Below are 8087 nucleotides of genomic sequence, written 5' to 3'. Positions count from 1 at the left end.
CATTGTTAAGGGGTAAAATCATTTGCAGGTCTTGACATGATTTATCAGAGCAAAGGGGGCAGAGGGTCAGTCTCGTCCTTACTCTATTAGAAAATGATTATGTAAGCCCAGAAGTACAGCGTTCTGCTGCATGGAAGCTGAGTTTTCGCCTCAACATGTTAAATAATCAGCTCTGTGGCCTTAGGAAAGCCAGCAACCTCTGAGGAACTCACTTTTCTGACGTAGAAAAACAAATCCAACAAAACAGTGGTTCAAAACCTCCCTCTAGAGGTTCCAGTTCACTGAAACAGAGGCAGGGCCTAGAAATCTGTATTTTCTACTGGTGATTTCTACTTATAACCAGGCAAGTTCGGACATACTAGAATAAATGACTCCCAACTCCAGGTTTTAAGTTCTACCACCCCAGAACCAAGGTTTCCTGTTCTCTAAGCATTTCTCTTTCAATGTAAGCATTTTATTTAGTGAAACTATTTACTTACATACATTATACAATGACAACCTAATTCCACCATGTGGTAGATGCATATTTCTCTCCAACATGGTGCACGTGCTGGTTTGCAAATGCCCTATCGAGTCCTTTAAGGACCTGACAGGGGAGCTGCACTGGTCATTATTACTTATTAGTACTGGTTACTGCAATCTCAGTGGACTATTATTTCTCACATGTACTATCCTCTTCCCTGTGGCAGTGAGGCCACCTGACATATGTGTCCTTCACAGGAAAGGAGAGAGAGACTCCGCAGCCCTTACCCGCTGCGGCGCAGGCAACCTCTGCTCATACCGCATTGTCCCAAATAAGTCACATGGCCCCAGTTCCAGCTGGAAGCCTGTGGAATATAGAGACGCATCTCAACATCTGATGAGCAAAACTGTCTCTGTCATCGTACAGAATCCAGATTTCACAGCTTAGAAAACGCAGGCTCAGAAAGCCCAATTAACAGTGAGGATGGGATTAAACATGGCAAAGAACATCACGTTCTCTGGCATTTCATTAAAAAAAAAAGAGGTTATGTCTTCAAAAAATAAAGTTTTATTTTTATTAGAGGGAAGAAGATTTTCTTCCAAATACAACTAGAGAAATTGCACTTTGTAAGTTCATCCTTGATCTTTGTCTTTCCATGCTAAACGGAGAACTAATCTCTCTTCCTCAAGCAGGCCGAGACCCCCGCTACAAGGCTGTGAGGTCTAAAGAGATTTACCTCTCCATACTCTGCTTTGAATCTGACCTGCCCTCTGCAGTGGAATTGGAATCTTACTTGTTTTTGTAACAACAACTTACTTCCTTTTCACCTTAGCTTTTTAAAGCAGTTCTAAGCATAGATTAAGATTATTTCTTCACAGACAAACCTTTGAAATAACAGTTTTGCCCATTCAAAAATGCATCTGTTGTAAATGTTTCTTTCTTCCTTTCTTCCTTTCTTTCTTCCTTCCTTCCTTCCTTCCTTCCTTTCTTTCTTTCTTTTCTTTCTTCTTTCTCTTCCTTCCTTTCTTTCTTTCTCTTCCTTCCTTTTCTTTTTTCTCTCCTTTCTTTTTCTCTTTCTTTCTTTTTCTCTCTCTTTTCTCTTCCTCTTTTTCTTTCTTTCTCTCATTCTCTTTCTCTCCTTTGAACCTGAGAAATCTCTAACATTTCAACAAGCAATTTTAAGGCTATGCCCATATCTATGCCTACAGGAATCAGGAAGACAGATCTTGGATTTAAGGAGTCTCCGGCAAAAACAAAACAAAGTAGAACAAAAACACACAGAAAAACAACAGCAGTGAAGGCCAAATAAAAGGTAACTATAGATGTGAGCTAAGTATCAGAGTCGGTGTATGGGCAGGTTAGTGGAAGCCGAGGGCAGAAAAGGAACCTCTGCTGGGTTGGAGCGTCCACAAGGGCCTCAGAGAAAGCGGTGCCCACCATTCCGGGTTTGCAGGGATGAGGCGCAGCCGGTCAGACACACGGTGAGGGGTGAGGAGGGGGCTGGGAAAGGCATTCCGGGGAGGGGACGTGCCTGAGCAGGAGCACTGAGGAGGTGGGGAGTCCTCGCACTGGGGGCAGTGTGGGGAAAATGAGGGCATGGCCAAGACATTCAAGACCCTGAATGTCTGAGGAAGGAGTTTGGACCTCGCCCTGTGTGTACGGCAGAGGCATCCGAGGTTTCAAGCAGGGTGTCAAATACATGCTTTGGAAACATTGCTCAAGTGTCCGGAGATGGAGCTCTGCGCTTGGAGAGCATGCCTGGGCAAATGTCAGCCGCCCTGTAGCGCAGAGTTAACGGTCCCCCAGTGTCCGTTTTCCTCTACTTACATATAATAATAGAAATGCTAACTGGGGGTGAGACTTCTCAGTATGAAGGTGACGTTTTTCAGCCCCAGGGATGTTTATGTGACTAAGTTGTAGTTACAGGACATAAGCTAAAGCCCCTGTGACAGCACCTAGATTTTTTGTTAAAAAAGAGCTGGTGTTTCTTCTTATTTCTACCATGTGGAACGCAGATATGACAACCTATTTGGGCCATTTGTTAAAAAAGTGATCTTTTTCCTGCTGAATTGCCTTTTTAACCTGTCAAAAATCAGTTGGTAATATTTGTGGGGGCTATTTCTGAGGTTCCCTGTTCTGTTCCATTGACTGATGTGTTTTTCTCTCTGCAAACACCATCATAATTATTATAACTTTATAGTAAACATTAATATCAGGCAGAGTGACTCATCCCATTTTATTCTTCTTTTTGAAGGATCTCAACCAATTTTAAGAAATACTTTTATTTCACAACTTACAATACACATACACGTGTGGATACAAAGACATGAAACAAGTTTCATAAAAAAAATGACTATTTGTGATGAGCCCTAATTTTTGTTCTTTTTTTCCTATTCTATTCTATTCTATTCTATTCTATTCTATTCTATTCTATTCTATTCTATTCTATTTCTATTCTGTTCTATTCTATTCTATTCTGTCATTAAAAAGTACTGGTCAAGACCCCCTCAATTAACATCACAACCCAGTGATGGGCCTCTCAACATGCTGTTCAAAATCCGTAGTGCTGGGGCGGGCAAAGGCAGCTCAGTGGCAGAGTTCTCTCCTCCATGCCAGAAACCCGGGTTCGATTCCCAGAGCCTGTCCATGCCAAACAACCACAACCACAACCACAGTCCTAGAATGAGGGGGCAGTGGATATTTCCTGCCCGCCTGCGGCTGAGAACTGTCGCATCAGAGGGAAACCTGCTGCTCCAGGCAACACAGCTAGTGAGGCTGCTGGTACTTCAGGTTTCTCTTCTAATTGGAGAAGGGCTTGTTAAACAACTTGAGGCTCATTTTTGAGGATGTTCTCATTAGGAGAAGCTAGAGTTGGTTTTCTTTGACAAAAGAAATATCATTCAGTACGAGATTGAAAAGCTTCATAAAATGGCATTTGCAACAATGCCAATCCCTGGGGGAATTCTTTGACAGATGCATATTCTGTATTCTTTTATCCTTATAGTGCCTTAAGAGGTAGATATTATACGTTCACGTCTACAAACGAGAAAAATATAGTCCCATAGAAGTTAAAGGTTTGTTTCCATTCACACATGCGTTAGGTGGCCAGGCTGTGACTCAAGCCCGGATCTGTCTTACTTATTCCACAGTCCCGAGTCTCATGGGGGAGGCGAAACTGAGGCTCGCCGCTGTGTTCAGAAGCCGTGGGGTTACAGAGGAAGAAGATGGCTCTTTGGTGTGTTGCAGAGGTTGGCTCTGCAGGTAAAAATGGAACTGCCTGCTTTGTCCAAGAAGCTGAGGGCCCCTCCTGAGCCGTTAGGGGGGCTGGAGGGCTGAGCAGGCCCTCCTGGCACAGAGCCCCTGCCCCAGCCCGGGGCCATGACATCTGGTCTTTTACAGGAGAGAAGAACAACTTTTATCAGGTTTAAGCCACTGTTATTTTGGGTTTATGTTACTCACAGTTGAACTAAATCCTATAACTGATACGAGCCCTGTGTGCAAGGACAGTGGCAGACAAATAAATATCACATATCTATCACGTGACTCCACTTTCATAAGGAAGAAAGTCAAGTTACTTCCCCAATAAAAAGGTGTTTCACAACATGACTGAGGAATTGGGGGCCCAGCTGCTTCCCCACTGCCTGTGTGCCCGCCCTCTGGCCTCGGGAATACACGTGGGGTCACAGCTTTCATGTGTCAGATGGTGAAGCTCGAAGGCCTTATAAGGCCTGGAGTGGCAATGATAGGGCAGCGTGCACTTCCTCCAGCTTTGCAGCCACAAGACACACGGAGAGGTCTCTTGTCCCCTCCTGCCTTTAATGGGTGCGTTTTCTAGAAGAAGGAAGAAAAAGGACAATGGTGGATAGGTGGAACAGAAGAAAAATGAAATACAAACAAACTGAATTTTTCACTGAACAGAAAAGTTCAATTAAAAGAAAGAAGAAAAATGCAGGATGCTAATTTGAACCATAGCTCCATGTCTAATGCTTTTAGACAAGGAAAAGAGAGAAAAGCAAAAGAAATCTGAGTCAGAGAGAAGATGTCATGGTGAGTTTCAATGGGATGAATTCCTTATTAATTCTAAAGAACACGATGCAACATGGATTTAATTATACAAGTCAACCCACCCACATTCCTCTGTTGCTTTTCACACACATGGCTTCTGAGGATGATGGAAGGTGGGTGGGGAGAAAGGGGAAAGGAGGAAGAGCACAGGGTGGCGGGGCCATGGAGAAGGCGGCTGCACCACAGGGGCTGCTCCTCTCCGCCTGCCCCTCTCTGGACAGGAAAGCTGCGTGGCCGCTGGAGTGGCACGTCGGGCCTGGGAGCACATCAGGCCCCACTGATCCCACTGGGGCTTCGGCTTCAAGGCCACTTCCAGTCTGTTCTCTTTGCTGTGAAGGAGAGTTTGTTAAATGGTGAGGAGTGGGGAGAAGGGATGGCACAGCGGGGGAAAGACAGGAGCTGAAAAAACCTCTCAGCTGCATTTAATTTCCTGCGCGATGGACAGCTCTCACCAAGAGCAAATATCTGTTAGAACCACAAAGAGTGCCAATGTATCCGAAAGTTCAAACAACATTCAGGCTTCTCTAGGTCTCCCCAGCATTTTGAACCTGTGTCTAAGCCCAAATCTCAGCACAAACAAAAACATCCCACATTTCCTCCAGACCAGGATCCATTGTTTCTTCTGGCTTTTCCTTTTTGAGACAACATTCCAGAGGAATCTGGCTGGGAGAGCGGTCCATCGGAAGTTCTGTATCTTCAGCTAACTACCTCTGGACTCATTTAGGTTTTAGACGGAGCAGCCGGCTTGGGAGGGAATCCGGCGGTGGGTGCAATGGCCTGTGAAGTCACAGGGCTTGAGGGGTCAGGGTGCGGTTGCAGGTAACAAAAATCTCTCTAGCTCTTTAAAGCAGAAGGGAGGTAGCACTAGGAATTGCATACTTAGAAAACTTCAAAGGGGCTTCAGGCAGACCTTCAAGAAGGTTCCAGTAACACCATCACAGAATTGGCCAGCTGCTCCCTCTGCCCCACCGTCAGGACAGTGGAGAACTGGGAAGGCTGCGCTGGGACCAACGGCTCCAGGAACAAACAACCTGAAGCTCTATCCAGGAGTCAGGAAACGGGATCCAGAACGGCAGAGCCCAGAGCCATGGTATGTCTGTTCGATCTTCAGTAGCTGAAAATTTGGTGGCCCTGAACTGCCCCCCTCACTGATGAGCTGGTAGCAACTGGACACTGGGACGTCTGCCAAACCCGGGGTGGGGGTTGGGCAGGGGGTGAACCCAGCGCCACCTCGACCATGTTCGCTCCACTCCACCTTCTCAGTGCTCAGGAGTCCGTCAAAACCGAGATCGTGCTTGGAACCCAGAGGAATACGCCTTTAGTTGTCCAGCCTCTGCAACGGAAGAGCACACACGGGAAAGGGGCTTCCAAACACGTCCAATCGGGATCCATATTGTAAGTAAACATTTTTATTTTGACATAACAGAATATTCCACTGTAGCTGTATACTTCCTTTTCAAGATTCATGGTCAATTTTAAGAAATAAAAATATGCATACTTGTGTGCATGCATATACATGTACATACAAGTATATACATGCAGATCCGAGAGCACGTATATACATGTATACAACGAAAAAGCGTACTATTTGTGATGCACTGAGATGTTTTCTATTCTAGTCCATTCTTTTTTTTTCCTTTCTGTGCTGCTCTATTATTTTATTTCATAACAAACATACTTGTCTACGACCCACTACCTGATTTTACAACCCAACAATGAGTCTCTTAACCTGCAGTTGGGGCAGTGGACATTTCCCATCCATCTGTTGTATCCCCTACAGATGAAAAGCTGTAGCATCAGCGTGAACCTGCTTCATCCAGGCAGAACTAATAATGAGCCTACCCCGTAACATCAGTTTTCCTTTCTAACTAGGAGAAGGGCTTGGAAAGAGTATGTGGCCCACTTCTGAGGATGTTCTCCCCAGGAGAAAAAGCTCCTAAACCTGGGCCTGGCTTTCTTTGACAAAGGAGAAACCATTCAACAAGAGATTTAAAAGCTCCTTTAAATGCTATTTTAACACTTGGCCAATTATTTTGCATACGCTGTCTTCATTTATCCTTACATTGCTCTGAAAGGTAGATATTACAAGTTAGATTTTACAAATGAGAAGACAATAAACTCCTGGAAGCTAAGGACAGTTGTTCAAATCTGCACCTCTGATAGGCAGCGAATCTCAAGTCTACGCGTGCTCTCATTCCCCAGCCCTGTTGTGGTCAGAATACAAGGGCGAGTGTGAAGGAGGGAGGTGGTCTCCGGGGTCGTTCACAAAATGCTTCTGAAGGCGACATCAAGAGGAATTCTGAAAGAATTTTGGCTTTGATCCCTTTTTTTGCCATAATTGTACAGCCTTCTTGAGCAGCAACTTAAAACTGAACTCCTTCAAGTATTTTATTATAGGTTTGTTTAAGCTTAAGCTAATATTTAGTTATTCTTCATGGTTTTAATTCAATTTTGGACTAGTAATTATTGAGCAACCACCCCAATAAGTTACACTACTGGGCCTTTGTGTACCGGGGCCCCATGATAAATCAGATCTCAAGGAGCCCACTATAGGAAGTATCGTTATTGTTGAACCAGCTTTCGTTTTCTCTCCACCTCTTTACGTCATTAGATCTTACTCAGACAGGCCGCTCAACCTGCTCCCTTTGTCTCACTTCCCTGAGCAGAAGTCTCGTCGCCTCAGTGTCTTGGCCACCTTGAGTCCTCTGGACTGGACTCCTCCTGGCAGCATCTCCACTTCCATTCATCCACAAAGATCTGCAGAGCTAATTTCATTTCACATACAAAAATAATATTTTTCCAGCCCATCAGCCAGCGTTGCCATTCTTTTCCAAGTACTGGGTATGAAAACCAGGAATTAGGGAAACACTGTTTAATTGCACACCTTATTCTTGCACACGGCACGTACAGTGCATGCAGCTTGTTGGCACGTAGTAGGAATTAAAACATGCTAGTTGTATTAATCATTCTTGCCACAGCAAAAAATTCCCTTCCTCCATAGGCACCTTCACTTGAGGTCAGAATCATACTTCCCTTCCAGAGCTCAGGTCTGCATCCTTCTACTTTCATGCTCCCTTTTCATCTGTGGCCGTCACTGTCATCCTCTACACAGTGTCTTTCTAAGGCATCCACTGTGCCTCTGTTGGGCTTAAAACCCAATGATTACATGCCCAATGCTTATAAGAAAAAAACACTCCTAAACTAAGCCTGGCCCCCACGGTCCTGTCCCATCTGTCTTCATCACCGTTTGTAGGCTCACCCTGCTGACCTCTCTTCAAACATCCCATGTCCCTTCACTGCAAGGTCATTTACCATTTCCTAGAATATTCCATGCAATTTCACATCATGTGATCTTTAAACCTGGAAGTACCTTTGCACCCCTTTGCTCAACCAAAATCTCACATCGAGGCAATTCAAATGTTTCCTCTTTTCCTGATCTGCCCATTCACCTTCCCCCTCGGTGTGTCCAGGCACCGGGTCTTGCCTGGGCCCTGGCATGTGCCTTGAGTCAGTGGCAATGTTGTTGCTGAGTATTTGATGACCCCTCCCCCACCAACTG

Source organism: Tamandua tetradactyla, chromosome 3 (assembly GCF_023851605.1).
Source record: "Tamandua tetradactyla isolate mTamTet1 chromosome 3, mTamTet1.pri, whole genome shotgun sequence".
Lineage (NCBI taxonomy): Eukaryota > Metazoa > Chordata > Mammalia > Pilosa > Myrmecophagidae > Tamandua > Tamandua tetradactyla.
The sequence above is the reverse complement of the archived record's forward strand: the minus strand, read 5'-3'. Positions refer to the sequence as shown.